Source organism: Stenella coeruleoalba (genome assembly GCF_951394435.1).
Source record: "Stenella coeruleoalba genome assembly, chromosome: 14".
NCBI lineage: Eukaryota > Metazoa > Chordata > Mammalia > Artiodactyla > Delphinidae > Stenella > Stenella coeruleoalba.
The window spans coordinates 47,856,642-47,879,345 of NC_137160.1; the positions used below are offsets into that span (position 1 = coordinate 47,856,642).

At 41.3% G+C, this 22,704-nt stretch overlaps 2 long non-coding RNA genes across 5 annotated transcripts in view; one reads left to right on the forward strand and one right to left on the reverse strand.

Moving 5' to 3' along the window:
- Nucleotides 1-2,579: 2,579 nt before the first annotated feature.
- On the reverse strand, nt 2,580-21,969 carry LOC307196793. Of its 4 annotated transcripts, XR_013831228.1 has the most exons (5): nt 21,905-21,966; nt 21,733-21,810; nt 14,248-14,332; nt 10,165-10,299; nt 9,705-9,815 (listed from the first exon to the last, which is right to left on the reverse strand). It is a non-coding gene; the product is annotated as an uncharacterized lncRNA (long non-coding RNA). The 4 variants fall into 4 exon arrangements; XR_013831225.1 differs by lacking the exon at nt 9,705-9,815 and adding an exon at nt 2,580-3,513 and having other exon boundaries at nt 21,733-21,969; XR_013831226.1 differs by lacking the exon at nt 9,705-9,815 and adding an exon at nt 8,161-8,909 and having other exon boundaries at nt 21,733-21,969.
- Nucleotides 21,970-22,105: 136 nt separating this feature from the next.
- LOC307196813 overlaps nt 22,106-22,704 on the forward strand; it is a 372,865-nt gene continuing 372,266 nt past the window's right edge. The window contains exon 1 of the long non-coding RNA XR_013831230.1: nt 22,106-22,354. This is a non-coding gene — a long non-coding RNA (uncharacterized lncRNA). The remainder of the gene's footprint in view (nt 22,355-22,704) is intronic.

A 22,704-nucleotide genomic window follows, 5' to 3' on the forward strand; every position in this document is an offset into this window, starting at 1 on the left:
GCAAAAAACAGAGGATCATCTAAAAGAACCAAATCTGCATTCTTGAAAATAACATAAAGCTATAATCTGACAAAAAATACTAAGGCACAAGAAGCAGTTTTAGAAAGAGAGGAGTATGATTACAAATGTGGTGTATATTCCAAATAGTTTGCTAAAACTATACTATAAAAAAGCTGTATAGCAAGCCTAATCATAAAATTCTTACATTTGGCATTAATACCACAAAATATGATGGGTGTGATGTGGGATGTGGTCTCTGGCCCCTTTAGGAGCCATGACAAGATTTAACAATCAAACTGAATTCTTTAATCACTTATAGCTCATCTATGAATTTTCCTGTTGCCCAACGGGAGTCATTGTCAGCTCCCCAAAGTGAGAGACTTTGGTTTTATCTAGTGCTGGTCACACGGTACGTGGAATAATGCTTAATATGTAATGGGAGTTCCATAAATATTAGTTGAATTATCAGGAATTTTGGTTATGAATTAGGATGTATGCAGAAATTAAGGAAACATAAATGAAGTGATAAAACAGATGGGTTAAAATAAAAGTCAGGTTTTTAACAGACCCACAGTGCCTTCTCCACAATTCCCCCATCCTGACCTATCCTGAGGTCATCTGGCTGCAAAACCTGGCCTGACTTATGGTGAGGTTATTTATAGTCTGTCTTTATCTGACTCAGATTCTGCTTGAGGTGCCAATGTAAGATACTGTATATGCCCACATGTTGTCCTAGGAGTTTCAGATAAGGGATTGTGAACCTGTTTCAATGTCTATACTTAAGATGTGTAGCAGAAGGATACATTTCATTTTTAAGTACGCTAGGGGTAGTTGCCTGGTTATGCTGGTGATTTATTAATGAATTAGAGTACTGCAATAATTTTGTAGTTATAAAATGGTAAGCAAAGCTAACTTTGTCTTATTTCCCCTTGTTAATAAAAAAATGTCTCCTTAGGAGAGTCTATTTTTGTGGGAAGAATGATGACACTGATGACAACATTCCTCACTGGTCTCTGTTATCCTCTATTCTGTGCCCAGAGCTAAACCATTAGGATTCTACAACTTGCTAGGAAAATACGTGCTATTTTGCTCCTTCACCCATACAGCCAACTATATGATACATATAATGATCTTACCATCATGTGTTCCTTCGGCCTCTCCACTTCACATCTCTCTCGTAGCCTTGGCTGCATGGCAATTCTACCTTAACAATGCTCCTTTTATTTCCTCGTGCTTCTCCCCCGCTCTGTATCACCCTCCACAAACATACTGTTACATTCCAAATGGCTTTCCTTACTGCGTAATATTCACTCAACCATGTTCAATCCAGTTGCCTGTTAAACCTGTTTCCTTTATTAACATTTTCTGGCTTCTAAGCATTTCCTCTAGTAGACAGTTCCCTTACATGAGGGGTGATGGGCTTCTGACGTGGCTTTATTATTATTAATAATTTGTCTTCTGTGAAAAATAGATAGCAAGAGCTCCTTGGAGCACCTCGGTTAGCATGGGTGGGATCTGTACACTCACATTTGGGCTGACGCATCAATAAGTTTGCCACAGTGGAGAAAGGAAGATGTATGCAAATTCAGGCTGAAAAGGATAAGCCGTATTACATCACTTCAGTTTGGACACTCAGATCTAAGATGAGTCTTAGATTAGATGAAATATAGTGTATTCCACTCAAACTAGGAAGTAGTATTTCTTTCTGAAGATAATTTTATGGAGGAGTCTCGGTGACATAAGGAGGACTGAACTCCTAAAGAGGTAAGCAGAGGGGGGAGTGGGTGGATACGGAGCATTAGTGAGACAATGTGAGAAATGTCACAAAAACTAAGGAAAGAACATTTTATACAGTAAATGGGTAGCTGTAATCTCTGCATCCAAACATACACCTCCAGCCTTTCTGCGGAGACCGCCTAGCCCTCTGGCAGAACCTTCTTAGGATGCATTCAATGGTTCTGAGGTTCTACTTCTCAAACATAGCCTCCTGCTCTGGCTGTAGACCACTTGAGCCCACCTCTCACGTGTACCCTTTTTCCTGGCGTGAGTCAGCCACCAGGCTGCTACATCCCCCAACCTTGTCTAAGGGGGCTAGCACCTTATTTGGAGTGTGTTTTGGTCCTCAGCCTCAAGTAAGGCTAACAGATCCCACTTTAATATATTAGATTTCCAAGCACTCCAGAGTGCTCAGCAAAAATGAATTCTCAGTGTTGCATGAGTGAACAAATGATCCCGTGAATGAATGGGTACTTTTCATTCCTTGTGATCACCTGTTGGCATCATTTCGTACCGCTGACCACCCCGTTTCTTATGTCACTCTTCGCCCTTGCCCTGCCCCTACCGCCCTCTGCTTCCTACCCTTTTTACTCCTTCATAGTTTCTCATCTCCTCCCCATGCTCACTTTTTACTACCTGCCTTTAAAGGCTGGTTTCCTCCAGGGTTTCATCCTCACTACTTTGTCTTACCTTCTTATTAAATATATTCGTCCTGGGGGAATTTCATCCATATCCCTGGTCTGACGAGTATCTATACACTTAACGTCTCAGCCCGGACCTCTCAACTTCACTTTAAACCAGTGGTGTGCGGCAGCCAGCTTGTACTACCTCAGGAGAGCCGACTGTTAAATTTTCAGGATTTTATTTTATTTTTATTTTTTTATTTTTTTTGCCGACCCATGTGGCTTGTGGGATCTCAGTTCCCCGACCAGGGACTGAACCTGGGCCATGGCAGTGAAAGTGCCAAATCCTAACCACGGGACTGCCAGGGAACTACCAATTTTCAGGAATTTTGTGAGCCAGCTGCTAAACCCAGCCTTCATTATAAATTTATGATAAAATAAATTATAGTAAAAACAGAGGTAGTAAATACTTAAAACTCATTACTTCCTAACAATTTCTCTACATTTTAAAACTATTAATGCTCTTGAGATTTGGGATGTCTGTTGTATTTGTATATTGAAAGGACTTGATAGTGGTGTATCGCTGCACATCTCTTCCAACTCGCATTCAGTAATATCATCTCGGTAACTTGAAAACTGCCACAGTGAGAATATTTATGCCATGGAAATTGGGAAATACTTCAAGTCAGGGCTTAATTTATTGTTTTGTTGACTGTCTAGACTTAAGAAGGTGATTGAGAAAATGTTAATGCAGATTAAGCTTAATAGTGTGTCATGTCTATAGCTGTAACACTGTAACACCAAAAAATTGAGGAAATACTCAAAAATTATTATCCAGTTCAGCAAAGAAATTACTCCTATCATTGATGAACAAGAGAAATTCTGACCAACATCTTCATTGTTTCACTTTCTCTTAAAATAAACGTAAATATAGGGCTTCCCTGGTGGCGCAGTGGTTGAGAGTCCGCCTGCCGATGCAGGGGACACGCGTTCGTGTCCCGGTCCGGGAAGATCCCACATGCCGCGAAGCGTCTGGGCCCGTGAGCCATGGCCGCTGAGCCTGCATGTCTGGAGCCTGTGCTCCGCAACGGGAGAGGCCACAACAGTGAGAGGCCTGTGTACCGCAAAAAAAATAAAATAAACATAAATATAGACCATAACTGCAGTCATTTGTCAATTGCACTTATAGGTTGTCTATGATACAACAAGCACTTGGTAAAAGTCAACAAAAACATTTTGTGAGTATTGATTGGTGGTATGGAATTTACAATAGAGTGTTACATACTTTATTATTATTTGTAAATTAGGCACCACACATCTTTCATATCAGGAAAATGTATAAAAACTTATGTACGTATGTGTGCATGTATTCCCCCTTCCCCACCAAGAGCCAGTTATATGTTTACCAGCACATCACTTCTTGAAACCTTCAATATCATTGCCTACTAAACATTTGAAGTTTAATATCATAGGCATTTCAGACTTAACATGTCAAAAACAGAGCTCATTTTTCTCCTAAAATCTTTTCCTCTTCTGATACTACTCTGCATCTTCTCTATGGGGTAGGGAAGAAAGCTAAGCAAAAGTGTGATCTTGACTGGAAACTAATGTCAGTCTGATCATGGAAGGAGGGGCTGCAGCACAAGGTTACCCACCTTGAGGCAGGAGACTGGCCTTTCCCCCTGTGTCAGTTACTCATCGGTTAAGGTCTGCCCACCAGGGGAGTCAGTCATAGCCTTCGAGACTAGGTGTGTCTTGGTCCGAGGGCAGTTCTCCAGGGAAGGCAATAGCTGTGAATTTTAAACAACCAGCTCTCAGAGCAGCTGAGGGACAAAAGCACCTGCCAGTAAGGGGATCTGGGCACCGCAGCCTCCACTGTAGTGTGGATCCATGCGTAGGTGTAAGGTGGGGAGAGATGGCAGGGAGAAGAGATTGAGACAGGTCCTGGTGAGTGGGCTGTCTCTCTAAGAGCAATCCAAGTTAACTGCTGAGGGTAGGCAGGATCCTGGTGGGGGCAGAGAACTTGACTAGGGTGGGAAGCTTTGGAGCAGCTACTACATGTAGGCAGTATGAGAGAGGCTGCCCTGGGCAGTGTCAGGGTCCAGTTACTGTTGGAGACAGCACTGGACCCTGACAGCACTCTGCATTGCTATTTAACCATTCCTCAGCAGTCTCAGTGTAGGAGTGCAAGGGCAGGTGGCTGGCTTGACCCAGTGTTGGGATTTTGCTGCATAAGTGTAATGCAAGCAGAAGAGGGTGAGGCATGAGGATGATGGTGAGAGTGACTGAAGGCTCTTACTACCTTTTGTGAAGGCACAAATGTACACAGTACATTACAGGACGAGACAGTGTGTTCTCACGCAATGACGGAAGTAGAAAGTATGGGCAAGATCAGAAGAGAGTGAAGCGTTTTCTTAGAGTTAAGGATGTAAATTTTTACAACTTCAGTAAAGACTTTCACGTGAATGAGACTGCATTTGAACTGCCTCTTGAAGGGCCAGTGGGGAGAAAAACCTCCCTGAGGGAAAATGAAAGGAGATAGTGTAGGAAAAGCATGGAGAAAAAAATGCATGAACACAATCTGGTTAGAGACCTGTGATTTAGAAGTATGGTAAAGCCTGCAACAAGGTACCCACAGTAAGTAAAATCAGGTAGAGTGGTTGGAATTGGCTTTTGTCCTCACTCAGCCCCATTTTCAACGAGGGGCAGGCCAAGTCTCTTGTACTGGGGCAAGAGGGTGGCAATGGTTTGGGATGGAGACCTGGCCAGGGAAGTGGCAGATAACCTCATCTTTGGAAGCAGGGAGGTAAAAAGAGTGTGTTGCCACATCCCAGTAGTGTCTTAGACTTATTTCCGTGGCTGTGAAATGGATACCAATTAAGTAGGAGATAACTGGGGTTATTGGCACTGCCTTTGAAATCCTAGCCAGATATGAACCCAGAATTGTAGCTATTGATATTTAAACCAAAAGTAGACACTGTCTAGACTAGTAGACAAACCAGACCTCAACCAAAGCACATTTGGGTTCAGCACCTGACCCAGAACTACTGATGGCTAGTTAGTTGTGCAGGCTCCACTGACCTTTCATTAACTTTACAGTAACACATTTTGCTCAACTGAATATTTTGGTTCCTGCAAATGGGGGATTTTGGTGGACTGTATATAGGTGGTATGGAGGCCAGAAAAAGTGAAAACCACTAGAAAAGGCATTTTTGAGGCCAGAGAAAGTGAAAATAGTTGAAAAGGGGGACTTCCCTGGTGGCACAGTGGTTAGGAATCCACCTGCTAATGCAGGGGACACGGGTTCGAGCCCTGGTCCAGGAAGATCCCACATGCCACGGACCAACTAAGACCGTGCGCCACAACTACTGAGCCTGCATGCCACAACTACTGAAGTCTGTGCGCCTAGAGCCCGTGCTCCACAAGAGAAGCCACCATAACGAGAAGCCCGCGCACTGCAACGAAGAGTAGCCCCCGCTCGCAGCAACGAGAAAAAACCCGTGCACACCGCACAGCAACGAAGACCCAACACAGCCAAAAATAAATAATTTTAAAAAAAAGTTGAAAAGGTTTTTCTGTTGTTGAATACGGCTATGAAAGTAATACATATTCTTCATACTAATTCAAATAACGTAGGAGTGTGTGAAGAAAAACAAAAGGTAACCATTTTCCTATTGCACCAAAGCAACTCTTTCCTCCCAGTGACGATCACTGGTAAATGTTTGGTATATAAGTTTTCATGCATACGTAAGCACATATGGAATTTACATGTATATATGAATATGTGCAAAATATTATATGTAATATTCTGGTCTTTAACCTACTACTTTTCAGTCAGTACTACATCTTGGATATTTTAACATGATTAGTTTTACCCTAATAGCTACCTAATATTCCATGATATTGAACAAATTCCCCATTGATAAGAATTTAAGTAGATTCTTCTTTATTACTATAAACAATATGATAAGGAACATCCAATATATACTCCTTTTTCTACTTAGTTAATTACTTTAGGTAAGTTCCTAGAAGTTATCAAAGTTATCTGTAAGTTCCTAGAATTATTGTGTCAAAGGGTCTGATAATTTTACATACCAGTAAATTAACTAATACACACTGCCAGACTGCCTTCCAAAAATCTGCATAAGTTTATTTCCCAGTCAACTGTGTACAAGAGTGCTTGTTTCTTTACCCACACAGAACGTTATCACTATTTCTATATGATGGGTTAAAGTTATATTTTAAGGTTAAAAAACCAATTCTGGTGATAAAAGATGAAAACTGACATTATGACAGTTGATATTGCAAGTGGAAAATATTCTCTCAGTAGTTGAGTTTAAAAATGTGTTTAGTAGTTAACTTTTCTAAGAGCCTGTTGGACATTTTATTGAGTTGAAGATGGTTTAGAAATTCTGGGGCTGCTACCTCCACTCCTCATTAGTTTGAAACTCTCCCAAAATTCGTGGAGATGGAATTCACCTCTACGGTTGAAGACAGTATCTTGGTAGAACACTTTTTGAGAGTTTACTTGTGATATACAGAAATGACACTATCAAAGCCTTTCAGTACGTGGCGAATGCTTCTCAAAGAAGCTAAGCTCTCCATATTATAGAGCCATTATGAAGTTCTTTAAGTTTAAAAAGAAAAATGCCTTAGACTTTTTATCAGTAAGAAGAGAACTGATTGATGTCAGCCATTAGAATTATATGCCCAAGTGAACATATACACATAGATGGAAAAGAAATTGAACACGTCATCATTTCATAAATATTTTGTTAAAAGTTGTACTTCTGTATCTCAGGTCCACCTTGATCTCTGTCTCTGGACTTCTTTTTTTTTTTTCCAGAGCTTTTTGATATATAACTTTGGAACAAAATTCTACTTGAATTCTTGGGCTCAGTTCTTCATCCTTCCTTGCATTCACATTCTGGATCCTCATAACACAAAGAGTGTGCTTCCCTGCTCCTTGACTTTGGGCTTGGCAATATTCCTCACTTTGGCTGGCAGAATAGAGTGGAAGTTTCAGTTTTGAAGTCTGGAACCATGAGGAGAACATGCCCTGGCTAGCTCCCTGGTTTAAGGAGAATGAGAGACATATGGAACAGTCCAGCCTCATATGTGAAATAGAACCAGCCCAAGAACCATGAGAGCAAGTGCTTGTTATATGCTACTAGTTTTTGTGGTTGTCTGTCATGCAGCATTATTTTGGCAATAGCTAACTGATAAATAATGTCTTTTTAAAGTTTTTAGTGTTCCTGTAATGTCTCCACTGACTTTTTAATTTGGCATACTTACCTCATTTTGTATTTGATGCTTATAGTCTTTATTTCCTACAGGGCTTTCTTAGTCAAATCACAGGCCAAGAGAAAATTCACCCAATTTTGTTCCCTCATATACTGGTAAATATAAAAAAAGCAACCTGAATTTTATTTTCCTTAAATCCCTATTTAATTGTAAATAAACTTTGTCCTTTTAAAATCTTTGCTCAGATCATGACAGTGAGAAATGGATACAGAAGTTCTTAAAATGTTTCCTTTTTGCATTCAGTTTTAAGAATTCTCTTCATGTCATGCAGGTCTGAAAGGTTAAAAATAACTGTACCTCCAGAGACTACTTCTTGGGCTGTATTCTTCCTTGGGAACCTCTAAGCTTTTCCCACCCAAACTGGGTCATCATCCTTACCTAATTTAAAAATCTCTCAGATCCAATGCTCTACAAAAATCAATGAGATCTTTCCCACCAGATAATCCCAGCAGCCACACATGATATTCTCTGGTCTGATTCTGCATGAGTTTGATTTTATATACTCTATTGTAATAATTTATTAACTTGATAAAATCTGCTGACTCCTCATGGAAAATATTCTGTTTATATTTCCTGCAGCTTTCTTTCCATAGCCTTTATTATTGCGTATTTACATGAGAATAGGGCCTTTGTTTTTTAAATGTTCATCTGTGCCTGCTGACTGTCTCCCCTCCCCTGAAGTTACAGCCCTCTGTTTGTGACATACACCGTGCTTTTCATATTGAAAGCACTCAAGGAACCCTGAATAATTAATCTTCCTTTCATGTCTGTGAGTTATCTAGGTGAGCTGAGTTAGCCCCATTTTATAGGCAGGGCAACACAGAGAGATATAGAAGGTGGTCACTTGAGGATCTCAGAGTTCAAGTGTTAAGCCCTTGCATCTCTCGTACTAGATGAAGCCCCTCTCCTTGGTTATAGTTAGTTCTTCTGGGTTACGATCTTGTATATTATGTTATGCTTGTTTTTACTCTGCACATTACTGATGGAAAGATATATTGGTGGGAAAGGAAAGATGAACATCAGGTGACAGAACTTCACAAATAGTCACTCCAAATATTTCTTAAGGGAGTGGTTGCTGCATCATCCGTTGGTCAAGCTGAGGCAGAGGCCTTATGTAACAGTACCTTTGCATGGCCTGAGAGCCAGGTTCTGACTTTGAGATATCCTTACCTGTTGTCTATTCCTGGACCACAACTTTGGAGTCAACTGGCAAATAACAAAGTGAATCATGAATAGAAGATCCAGTATATTTACATTAGTCATTAAATTAGCTTGATTTATTCTGGTTCTTTTGATTGTTATGCCCAAATTAAGAATTTGCTTACTGATTGGTGATCAAAGGCAGTGATGATTAAAACAGAGTAAAATTTTAAAAGTCTGTGGAGCAGTTTTAACACTCAGTTTGGTTTTTCAGAGAAGAATAAGTCATGCAGTTCTTATAGATCAATGTTCAGGACCATGGGCAATGGGACGGGAGTATCCATGCTTTCCTGCTCCCTGAGATATCCTCCACAACTCTGTATTCCTCTCCCTCACCTCAATATATTCCTCATAAAATCCTTCAAGAACCTTCTCAAATGCAACAACCTCTAGCTCTCAACCCATATTTTTCTTTTGAATCTACATTATATTTTGTTTGAAGCTCTCTTATGTAAGCCCGCTGTCTTATCCTCCTGTTGGATTATAAACATCTTGGGGGCAGGGACTATAATTAATTCATCTTCATATTCTCTGAAGGCCTAAATTCCAGTGATATTCTGCTATTCTTACAATCTGAATAGTGTTCAATTCAATGCTAAACTAACAAAATGAAATACTTAAAAAAATATATATATATATCCCCTTCCCCTAGTTGGGTTGGACTTGGATAGAGAATCTAGTCTCAGAGTAAACTCCATGAGGAAAACCAAACTTTAACAGAGCTAATAACTTTAGCTCTGTTATTGGGAGCTTATCTAAATCAAATCCAGGATCACAGTTTTGGTGAATTCCACAATTTTTATAGCAATCATATAATAGAAACTCCAAAACTTTTTAGTTCAAGTTTTCAAAAGGATCAGGTTTTCTTAGTAAGAAATCAAGGACTGTGAAAGCAGCTCTGCTGTGTGCCATCTATAAGAGAAAAACACGATGGGATTTAAGTAGGGGGAGAGCATGTTCTCATGTGTAATCAAGAATTAATTCCACTGCTGTTCACCAAATTTTAGGAATCTGGAAATAATATGCCTGTTGGCTATTTGTGTTAGAACAGATGTAAAATTAACCGGTCTAGCTAACAGTACCAGGTCTGCCTTGGCCAGTGAAAGATTTTAAAACAGTTTCCCCAAAACAGGAATCATATAAAAGTCCTCCAAGTCACATTATTAGTGGGCCCAAATATTGTTGTGTCGTATTTACTCATGTTTCCCCTCATTTTTACCTTCTCCCAGGAAACATAGGGTCATTTCTCTCTGTAACTCACCGTTCCTGGAAGGCAGTCTTCTTGCCCACTGCATCAGTGCCTTCTTGGAAAGCCTGGTAAGAATAATGCACCTGACGTTAGCAGCTAGCTCTTCAGCTGCTCTTCCAGAAATAGACTAGACAGCAAAGGATGGCCCTGTTGAATTCCAGAAAACACAGGGTGCCCCCGTTAGCCATGGTATTTGAAGCCATACACATCCTAATTCTCTTCTTCCTCCCCTGCCCTTTTGCTACTAGCATGAACATGGAGATGAATTACTTCAGTAAATATTCCTGATTCCTAATCATCTTTCCAGATTGAGCTACACAAGGAAGTTATTAATTAAGCTGTTAGATGAGAATGACATCTACAATCCATAAAATGGATTAAGGAAACCAAAAGCTTTATAACATAAAAAAAAATGTTAACGGCATTTGACTTTGAGGAAGAGGACCTCCACTTGAGTCCTTTCCTCAACATTTTCATACCAACCCCACACAACAGCCAGTAAATATAAATCTTGGAGATAATGTGAACAGCTCTGTTGTTGTGTGGCAATTACCCAGACCCCTTCTTGCTAGGTTTATGTCCATGTGCTTCCAAGTATCCTAATTTTCTATCTTTTTCCCCTCTTAACTCCCAGCATTCTTTAGAACCTAGATTCAAACTCACTTTAATCTTAGCCTTTTTGAACTAAGTTATCTAGCCCTAGCACCAACCCTTGGTGACTTAGTTCCCATTCTGGCTCACCCAAGACCCTGTGAGGATGCGAGTTACACATAACTTGTCAGAGCCTCCGGTTTCCTCCTATAGAATGGAGCTGATAACCTATCTCATTTGGTTTTGTGACATTTAAAGTACCCTGATAGCTCAATTTTATTCAACAAACTTAGCACTTCTCCAAGCACTGGGTTCTACAGATGAATAAATTACAGATTTCTGGTGAAGACAAATAAGAAGTCAAGGCTTAAGGAGAACAGAGAGGAAATTATGGGAGGAGGGGGATTGCTCAGTGGAGTTTCAGTTTATCAGCTTGGGTAGGAGAGAAGGTGCATCTCTAAAGGCTTCCAAGAGAGTCACACTTGAGCTGAGTTTCAAAGCACATCTTGGAGTTAGGCATGTGAAGAAATAGGGTAAGAACCTTCTAGGCGAAGGGAGAAGAGAGATGTTAGGAAGCATTGGTCATACTAGAGAGACCTGGCCTTTGTGATCCTGGCCAAGTGGCTTGACCTTTATTGCCAAAACTGTAAAAAAAAAAAAAAAAAAAAAAAAAGAGGAAAGCATTATTTATGATCATGGGGTTGTATACTGGGTGTTAGTTATTTTTGTTACTTATTATTTACCTCCTTTTCTTGTTATAACTGTATGCTAATTTTGCTTTGGAGAAACCACCTGTCTCTTATCTTTCGGTGAGACTCATGAGGCAGGGTTCACTCCCAGCTTCAAGTGGAGACATGTGTGTCTTCAGCCTGGGCCACTCAATGCCTTGTGTCCTCCCGATGGCAATGGCTGGTCCAGGAATGGGCACTTGAGGGCCAGCAAGATTCAATTTTGAGTCTTTTTTTGATTCGCTACTTTTTCTGGGGAGGCTTGAACCTAGAATTATACTGGGCTAGACCTTCTACAGCCATCTGAATCCCACAGAAATGCCAATATAAGGAAAGCAGATCTCAGAAGTGAGAACAGGGAAACTGAGTGCCAAGGTCCTCCCTGTCACCCCAGTGAGGTCAGGCCTGACCCCCGTTTTGCTCCTGCACTCTACTATTATGAATCAAATCTCCCTATGCATGAGTCAATTTCTGTGAGGGTTTCTGTCCACTGCCATTAAAACAAAAGTTCTCAGATTGTTTTAAGTCCTGAATGAAATAATATATTAAAAGCACCTGTTACCATGTTTGATTCATAACAGGCCTCAAGAAATGCCAGTTCCTGTTGTGAGCAAAGGCCCAGAGAGCTGAGAGCATGCAGTGCACTGGGTGGGAGAGGGGGGTTTGATAAGTTGCCACGATGGGGATGAATTGTGAGCACGTGGCAGAAGTGAGCAGTAAAAGCCACATATTATACTTTGGTTTAACTTCATCCTTAAGCAGTTTTAAGAGCGGTAAGGACCATAATGAAGAAAGGCAGGACACCAGGAAGACATCTGACCTGGGCATACAACCCAGTCTATAGGATAAGGAAAATCTCTCCTGAGCACGTGGCATTTCAGCTCAGACCTGAAGGACGAGTAAAGAGTTGGGAACGTCCTTCTGACATCATTGTGGAGAATGAATTAAAGTGAGGTAAGACCCACCAGCATGTAACCTCCATGAGGGAGACCACTTAGTCTCCATGAGAGAGAGACACACACAAAAGTGAAAACTCATCCACTTGGATTTAGTGATTGAGTGAGAAGAATTTCAGGGTTGTTATGTGGTGTGGTGGGGACTGAATTCAGCACTCGGGAGTTGAAGAGGGAGCCTGTTGAAGAAATAAAGGCACAGACTAGTCATTTAAGGAGCTCAACTAATTACTTCCAGTAAAGTGTAGAGTTTAGGAAATGCATTTTCTCTCACTTCAAACCTTTCTATAGAGAGGAAAACAGGTTAAAAGGTACAGGCTCAGTCCTAATGAGGCAAAGTCTAGGGGAAAAGTGAATATTACAGTGTGAACTTTACACAGATAATGTGGCTGAGATTGTGTTTATATGTATGTTGTTTATGGATTTGTATTCCTTTTTTATTCGACAAATATTTACAGAGCGTTTCTCCTGCGCTAGGCACTATTCGGGGAACTGGGGATAGAGGAGTGACCAAAAAACCAAAAATCCCTTTCCTCATGGCGCCTGCATCCTAGTGGGGTGTGTGTGTGTGTGTGTGTGTGTGTGTGTGCCTGTGTGTGTGTGTGTCTGTGTCTGATGGTCTGTGTGCTTGCACAGTGGTTCTGGAGAAAAAGCAGAGAGGGATAAGGGTTTGGGGGTGGAGGGGCTGCAATGTAAAAACAGGCGGTCAGGGAGGTCCTACCTGAGAAGGTGGCAATTGAGTGACCTGAAAGAGGTGAGGCGGTGAGCCATTGTGTCCTGTAATCTGCTTGAAGAGTATTATAGGCAGAGGGAACATAATTATATGAATAGCTCAAAAAGTTATTTTTACATTAGCCATTTCCTTTCTCCTTGAGTCACTCTATAGAACCAATGCACAGTGGTGAATCTGAAGCATTCGAAAAAGAAATAGTTCTAATGAGAGGAACTTGTCTCCGGGGCCACTTAGTCACTGCTTCCTCTAGTCAGTAGATGGGGCCTGTGGGGTTCTGGGCATAAGACTGACCGAAAGAGGGGGGCCTCATCACCCTAAAGCGGTTAGGAGAGCAACTGTAGAGACCAGTGAAATTCAAATATCAATTTTCCCTTCAACTTTTATGTGTAAATTTACAATTATGTTCCACTAAGTATAAATGAGTTCATTTTGCCTTTGCTCAGAACCAGTTTATGAGAGAAATGTTACAAATCATCCTTTTGTATTTGCTAAATCTGGACCTAATTCCATTTCTCAAGAAATTGTGTTTGCAGGAATAAGGCCACATGGAAATGAACAAATAATGAAAAATGGAATATAACAAACCCCCCAAGTCCTAAAGAATTAAAACTCTGCCACAATTATTTATAAAATGTACACCAGTAGCCAAGAGCACTGACAATTTTCTCTGTGGCTTATAAAGTCTGGTGCCATCTAAACATACTCGGTAGTTCCACGAGACCCAAGACATGTTTCTGCAATCCAGTGCCCAAGTCCAGTGCAAAGCCAAGAGCCCCACATGGTGGGATCATCATTTTGACATGCAAAATTCTTTGTAACTAGAGACCTTTAGGATCATTCAGAAAAGAAGTTTAATTCTATATGTGACTCTGGGTTACTCTCTAGCATAAATGTAGATGAATATCCAATTTCCTATGACTCAGTGAAGTTGGTGCAGAATGCAGAGAGTCAGGAATCCTAAATCTGGGGTTGGTGGCGGAGGCGGGGGTCAAGAGGTTTGGACTGCACAAAAATCAACACGGAGGGGACTTCCCTGGTGGCGCAGTGGTTAAGAATCCACCTGCCAATGCAGGGGACACGGGTTCGATACCTGGTCCAGGAAGATCCCACACGCCGCGGAGCAACTAAGCCTGTGCGCCACAACTACTGAAGTCCGCGTGCCTAGAGCCCGTGCTCTGCAACAAAAGAAGGCACTGAAATGAGAAGCCCGCACGCAGCAACAAAGACCCAACGCAGCCAAAAATAAATAAATAAAATAAAATAAATTTATTAAAAAAAATATGGAGAAAACATAAAGATCAGAAGGCCCTCTGAAATACAAACAGGTGTCTCAAGACTAAACAGTCAAGTGATTTATTAATGTCTGAGCATTGTAGAATCAGATCAAGCTTTCAAAGTTCCCCAGAATATAGCCATGTTGGGAGGGACACTGCACAGAGGGATTTTGGTGTACGTCCTCCACCACACATCCCTCGCTCCCATGACCCATTCAGGTGGTAGAAACACAATGCCATCCATCTGTACCTCTTTGAAACAAGAATCTCACATTCAAGCATCCCTTTTAAATGGTGGATACAAGAGCCAACTCTTGCTGCTACCACAAGGTCTCACAAGGCTGTTAATCATCAAGTACTGATAGCTACTGTTCCGTGTTGGATGAATACCAATTAGAGAGATGGGGCAACCTGAGGACTGTAGAGGAGAGAGCAGTGGGGGACTGGCTTTGTTGTTTTGGGGAGGGGTTGCCAAAAAAATATTACCTGGGGCGCCAGTGCTCTTCTCGCCAACCCTGAGGGGAGACTGATGAGAATGGCAGACTAATTTACAAAGTATAAAGTAGGGGATGTATCAGAAGCATCATATTATTATTAATAGGGTCTGTTTTTCTAGATAGTGATGGCTGAATCTTGTTTTTAGTTTTAGAATCAGGCAGCATTTGTCTCAACTTTATAATTCTGTTTGCCTTTTCTCTTATGGTATCTCCTAAAAGAGGCTGTGTGAAGCTCCAGGGAAGCTTAGAAGGAAAAGCCTTGGAGACAAAAAACTTACCATATGCAAAAGAGAAGAATTTATCAGGGAATGTTTAGGAAAATAGAAGGAAGAGTTCTTCCAAGTTAAAGGACATCTCAATTGGAAAACAGCCCAAATTGGAGCAGGTAGCTGAAACAAATAGGGCTTTTCAACAAAATGAGATTTTATTTGCTCATGTACATCTCTCTGCTCAGCCAATGACATACAGATCCAGCATCCAGCATGGAGACTTGCTCTCTGGCGTGCCCCCTCCTTGGTCTTGTGCAAGCCCCCATCTGGTATCAGAAGTCTCTCAGCACCTTTTGATGCATCTTGGGGGCAGTGGTTCTCAATATGATCACAGGGTTTTATGCCTGGCTACTGTATCAGAAGCAAACTTATTGAGAACCAACTGCATACTTGGGAATAGGGAAAGAAAAACATTTCCCCCAGTTTATTTCAGTTGTCTTCCATTGTCCCAGAGTGTTGAGAGCACAGCATGGAGCTGCTTAGAAAACCTGATTAGGTCCCACAGTGCTAAGCACATAGTTTCAAGAGGCTGGGAAATTGTTACCATTGGAAGTAGTATGAAAAATGGTTCATGTGGGGGGGAGGACAAAAATTAAACTGAGATGACTAAGAAACATATTAACTAAAATTATGTTTGATTTGCCATCAAGAGCTCTCTCTTCTAGATGCTTGCGAGAGTGCCTCCATGGGGAGTTGAAAAGTGTTCAAGGCCTCTTCTGAATTGATAGTGCTCCCAGGGCTGATGTGAGCTGTTTAGGAGTACGGAAAGCCATGGAGACCTTTCAATTAGCTAGGAGGCCCTTTTGATGGATTTGAGAAGAACAGGCTTGAAGAAATAAGAAAAAAAATCATTTAACTGTATGAGTTTTTCCTTTGTTCTTTTGTTCTTGCATCTAGTAGGCACTGAATAGATACTGACTGCATAAAGAAATGTTTATTCTAACATATTAAAATAGTATGCAATTTGAAACGAAGTTGTGGATCTGGCCAGATGTTGTTTCTCAGATTATTATCCCATGACAAGAAACATTTCACTCTGTGTGAAAATAGAGTCAAAGACAGCTTTGTAGAAATTTCCCTTGGATTTGTGTTTATTGGCTCGTTATTTGCTCAAGTGATTCATAATGTTGAGTTTCTGGAAGTCAAAGCAAAACTAAAATTGCCAAGTAGAAATAAAAGCAAACCTTATGTAGCAAAATGTTGGATTAAACGTAATCATGGAGGCAACTGACAAGCAAGTATATGTGGGTGAGGAGAAGAAACTACAGAGGCTACCTGGAGCACAAAGCGGACCTTGGCCTTTTGGTTGATATACTAGTTACCATAGTGATTGATTGGTCTTTGCCATAGTTAAATCTTTTTGTATCTGTATGAACATGATGCAATGGACCTCATGTAGCTAGGTTTGTATTTCCTTTTTCTTAAAGTTCCTGTTTTTCTTTTTTCTTAAAGTTCATTAGAGGGTATATGTCCTCAGGTCGTATGCAAGATCCTTTGCAATCTTCCAACAAAATCACACACAATGGGAACACTGTTCCACCTCTGCTGATGGGTAGAGTGAAAAAGTGGGAGCCTGAGAAGGCCATGGAAGCAGGTCTTTGGAGTCATCGTAGGGAGGACACATTCCTGATAGGCCATATCTATAAAGGACAATGTCATTTTACAAAGAGTTTCCTTTTGCATCAATTCTCTCAGAGCAAAACCAAATTGAACCCAGACAAATGAAGAAGAAAAGCAGAGTAGTATCTATAGAAGAAAAACTGGAAGAAGAATAGAAAACTTGATAAACTTAGGCTGCCAAGTTGCAACAGATTGTTAGATCAGGGGAGGCATATGTCAGGTATGGGCAGAAAAGCAATCCATCCTGACAACAGTTCAGGTGCAGAAAGATCAGTCTGAGGACTAAATTGAAAATGTATAGCATCAATATCTTGTTAATGTTTCTGTGAGGAGCTCAGTAAAAGCAGCTCTACTGAAAAGAGGGGGGATCCAATCCTCTAGATGGGTGGTATTTGTAAAGCATTCTTGGAAACTGCCAAAATGCAGTGTGACTTTAGGGAGATCAGCCACATCATTAAACTCAAGGAAATGACTGACCAGTGGGGAAGTAGAAAAAGGTGGTACCTGTCCTGTGACTAAAAGGCTTTGTGAATTTGGGCGGACCTGGGTCCCTGAAAACAGGTAGGAAGCCAAGGATCTAGATCAGTGCTTCTCCTACTTAAATATGTGAATGAATCATCTGGAGATCTTGTTAAAATATAGATTCAGGGGGCTTCCTGGTGGTCCAGTGGTTAAGACTCCACGCTCCCAAAGCAGGGGGCCCGGGTTCGATCCCTGGTCAGGGAACTAGATCCCACATGCTGCAACTAAAGATCCTGCATGCCGCAACTAAGACCCTGCACAGACAAATAAATAAATAGTAATTAAAAATATATATATAGAGATAGATAGATTCAGATTCAGTAGGTCTTGGGTGGGGCTAAGATTGTGCATTTCCGACAAGCTCCCAAACTGTGCTTATAATATTGCTTCAAAGACCATACCTGGAGTAGCAAGGGGCGAGTTCCTAAGACCATACTTTGGGTAGCTAATAGCAAGGGGCTGGACCTGTCTTAGTTTAGTCAGCTTAAACTGCTGTCGAAGAGGAGTTTAGCATGGTGCTATGTTCAAGATTATCTAGCTTAATTTTGTTAGGTAATTATTAACAAGTTTTTAATTGTTAATATTCTAAATTTATTGGATTATAGGTTGTTCAAGCTGCTTTGGTGAACAACTATTGTATCAATGTTCTAGTCAGATTGCTGATGATTTGTATTTTGGGTTGTTGGGATTTGATTGTCTCTTTCCAGATGGTATTATGTAGGGAAAAGTCTGAGATGTGACATTACCTTCATCTAATTCTAACTGCAATGGGAAGTGCTAGGATTCCTTTCTTTCTCTTGATTTCTTTCTTTCCTTTTTTTTCAAACCACTGCTGAGTTCATGGATCTCAGCCAAATCCCTGGAAATAATCCAGACCTACGCATTTCTCTTGCCCATTACCACTGAAACAGGAGTAGCAAAATAGAAATAGCACTATTTACGAAAACATTTCCTCTCCTACAATTCAAGATTACAACTGGCATGCCAAATCAATATAAGGGACATGTTTAATACACTTATGTATTCTGGAGGTAGGGAATAGAAATAACACCTTTTATTTCAGAATCAATTTGAAGGGAGCTGACTTCAGACACTGAATAGAGATCTCAGCCTATAATCTTGGGTTCCTGAGCACACAGCACCAGTTTACTTTCTAATGTACTCTCGGGTGACTTAATGGCATTGCTTAATTATAACAGTTGCAAATTCCATCTTCCAAAATATATCACAGGCAGCCAAACATCTGCAGGGTTTTGTAGTAGGGAGGATGCCAAAATGAAATGCTCGTTTTTTGTCTTATTTTGCTCTTATTAGTTTTTAATACATATATGTAATAAACAAGATGAGCAAGACAACATTTAAATATGCACCGATGGTAATCAAATATAAGATATTAAGTTGTGAAAATGCCCATTCCATGGAAAGGAATATGCTCCTCAGGAGAATCTAGGCTCTGACGGGGGACATTTTAAAATAACATTAACTTTGCAGTGATAGAAAAAAGAAGTAGAAAGACTCCTCAACATGGGAAGTGCCGATGAGAACTAGGAAGACAGCCCTGCAGAACGTACTGAACACCAACAAGAAAATTTTCTTTTTCTGGGAGAAGGAGGGCTAACTGCTAACTAATTGAATGCAAAGTGGTGTCAACAAACTCAGAAAGTTAAAAATGAGATTAGCTCCAGTTTGTCTCAAGCTTGTGGCTGACAAATAATTAAGATAATCTGGGGTGTTTCTTTTTAATAAAATAAGAGAAAGATGTGTTCAATAAGAGAAAAGATGTGTTCAAGATGAGGACAAAATACATAACTATCATTTCTAGAAATTAAAATTACACCTTATTTGGCAAAGGAATGAATGATGCAATTTTACATATAACATAGTTTGGGAAATTATTTTAGAGCTAGTTTTTATTTTGTTATACAAAGATATTCCCCACCCTTAAAAAATATGGATATATTTCTAAATTGTATAGGTCTAAAAGAGAAAAGATATTTACCATAATGCCTTAAAAAAATCCTGACAAAACTTCAAACTTCACCAATGACTCATCTCCCTTTTGCAATAGTATTTGCTTAAATTTTAAAAAAGAAGAAAAGTACAAAATATATTTAAAAAAAATAGCCCAATTAAAAAGATTGCTTCTGTGTATGCTCAGTAGGGATCTGGTAAAAATTAAGCTGGGGCTAAGGAAACTCCAAGCCCCTGCATAACGCCACAGAGGGAGGAAGACTGGATATTGCCTGCTACGAGGCAAACTGCTTAAGGAGTTTTGTGAAAGTCTCACTGAAACCAACTTAGCAAGTGCTCCTGTCCCCCAGCCTTTATGAAGATCATCTCCAATCCTGATATTGCTGCTGCGGCAGAGCTAGGTGAGACTCCAGTGCGTGCTTACAGCTTAGTCACCTCAGTGAGGTGTTAACTTGAAAGTCGAGGGAGCCTGGGAAGGGGGTCTTATTAAACAATCCAGGACTCCAGGCTCTTGTGGATGCCCAGGTGGGTGCTAAGCATAGAGATGGCTCATTATAAGACTCACCCATTCCCTTGGCTGAACCCAGGTTTGTACTTTCTTTTTCAAACTAGCCAGCTTCCAGTAAAACAGTCTTTGGTGCCCTGCCTTTTCTGCGCCTCGTGACCACACTCAGGCCCTTCTTAGAAAATTTTTAGAATCTCCCACGCTAGAAGCCCCCAAGGCCTGGCCTTCCTGAATGTGGAACTCATGCAGAAGCTCTGCCACCAGATTTATGCCTGTGCTCTATTCCCCCTAGGTCTTTTTTGGACACTTGTTTTCTTAGTTTCAAAGACTGGTCCTCAGGCCAGCAGCATCACGGCACCTGCATCTTGTTTGAAATGCAGAAGCTCAGGCCTCACCCCAGAATGACTGAATCAGAAGTTGCTTTGTAAGGAGAGCCCAAGATAAAGGCTGTGTGCAATTTTCTGAATCACTGTTCTAATTCATTTTGATAATGACTGAATGAATTGGTCTACCCAGGAACATTTTGCATTTGAAAAAGGGACTTCTGATGATGCAAAATTTTGTACTGAAAGAACACAAGTCTGTGATAAACAGGATATATACACTATTGATACCCTGTATAAAATAGATAACTAATGAGAACCTACTGTATAGCACAGGGAACTCTACTCAGTGCTCTGTGGTGACCTAAATGGGAAGGAAATCCAAAAAAGAGGGGATATATGTATACGTATAGTTGATTCATTTTGTTGTACAGTAGAAACTAACACAGCATTGTAAAGGAACTATACGCCAATAAAAATTAATTAAAAAAATAAAAAGATGTGGAAATTGGGTTCTCTATGGTGTTGCCATAGCCACTCCTCTCCAAGTTGCACCACCGAGGGAACCCTCTGTCCCATCTCAACTCAAAGCTAGGTCTTGTAAAAGCCATGACCAACCATGACGATGGAGCTGAATATATTTTCCTGGAAGTGTGCATCAATTTTTACATGAAGCAGGTTAGTGCAATTATTCGGCAAGTATTTATTAAACTTAGGACCCTAATAACTGAAAGCAGTGTGACAATGGCAGTCACAACCCTGGGCTGGGAATCTGGAGACCTCGGTTCCAGTCCAAGCTTAGTACTGACCAATAGTGTTGTCTTGGGCAAGTGCCTTAATTCAACCAACATTTATGGAGTTGCTTCTGCAGACCAAGATGATGAGGGCAATAAGAAAGTGAAGGCCATCTAGTGGCTTTTGTAAATAAGCATACTGCTTTTGAGCAGGGTTTTGTTTCCCAGAGGACCCTTTAAACAATTTATGAAACATTTTGTGGAAGCCTAATAATGAAACATTAAATTTAAGCTGTTCCATTTAAAGCTGAAGTGGAAAGTTCTGAGTCACATGCTCGGTCTCCCCTTTACTCCTGGTGGCATTTCTTCGGAATTCCGTTTCCAAAGTTTGAAAAGAATTGAACTTGATAATATTTATAGTCACCTTTAACACTGCCAGCTTTAACATTCCCCAACTGTCTATGTGTCTTGCCACTGACACCGAGTCCCCCTAAAACCGAGTTCCCCTGCTGAGTTGATGATGAACCTCTCCATCCAAAACTTCATTCCCTTTCTTGTCCCACCCCTGTTCCCCTCAGCATTGAGAAGTGTCAAAGCAAAGAAGGGACTGAAACTGAGCAGGACCCTGGGGGGACCTTCCTGGGTACAAAAGCCCCTCCATGTACCCTGTTTCTTGTTTGCAGGAAAAAGCCTTTAGTCTCCTAGGCCTTTTCTGAGTACCAAAGAGCAGGCAAGAGAGTTACTCTCTAGGGAAGTGAGGGAATGCAGAAACAAAGGAAAAGCAGTCAAGAAATGAGCTCAGTGATAAAACAGGGACCTAGTTTCTCCTCAAGGGATAGTCATAACAATTTGACACATACCTTTCAGTTGTTCTGCAAGAACTAAGACGCCCACGCAGGTGGAGGCTACATGCTGAGAACAAGCAGGAAGACCCCAGACTGGTTGGAAACAGAAGGCTGATGATTAATGTTACCAAACCTTTCAAGTCGTGACCCAACAAGAGTCCTCCTTCAAGGTATCCTTCAAGCCAACCTTTATCCCTTGATCAAAGAATAGGAGGATGCATACTCTCGCTCCGGGGCACACGCTCTCCCAGACAGGGGTGGGCGGGGCTGCTTTATAGGGATCTCGCGGCGGGGGAACGGGGTTCTCGCGGGGCTAGTGGGTTCTCGCGGGGCTAGGGGTTTCTCGCGAGGCTAGGGGATTCTCGCGGGGCTAGGGGGTTCTCGCAGGGCGGGCGCGGCTGTGCAGCTCCTGGCTCCAGACTGCAGTGTCGGTTGCAGTGCTTCAGCACACGGCCTGCCACCGCCATCTTGGATTGAGGTGTCTCGAGCACGGCCTCTGAACACGGTCTGCCGAGCTGAGCTGTCGGAGCAGCCATTTTGCATGAGGAAGTCTGGTCTGAAGGGCCAGGTGCGAGGCCTCTGCCAGCAGCATCCTGTGAGCCACTGAAACTAGCCTAAGCGCAAAGGAAAAAAAAAGGTTAGACTTTATTACCGAGATTCTGTTTCTGTTCCCCGGAAATTGTTAATCATCTTTGCTGGTGACAAATTTCTCCTCTGCCTTTTGCCCTGCTCCTCATTCTCGAGGGACGCTGAGGGGCGCAGGTGCGTCTTATGTAACCGCTGCCTGCTGAGTGTGGGCGTCGTCATAACCGCGGGTGGAGGAGCAGACCTTCTCCTCAGCTGCCTTTAGATTTGTTTGTTTGCCCCCAGACCTCAGCCCTCACTGTTTGTTTCTCTGAGCGACCATTTGTCTAACGTTTTGGCGACAGAGGATGCCAGAAAATTTAGGATGCATGGCCCAAATATTAGGAAAGGAATAATGGTCAC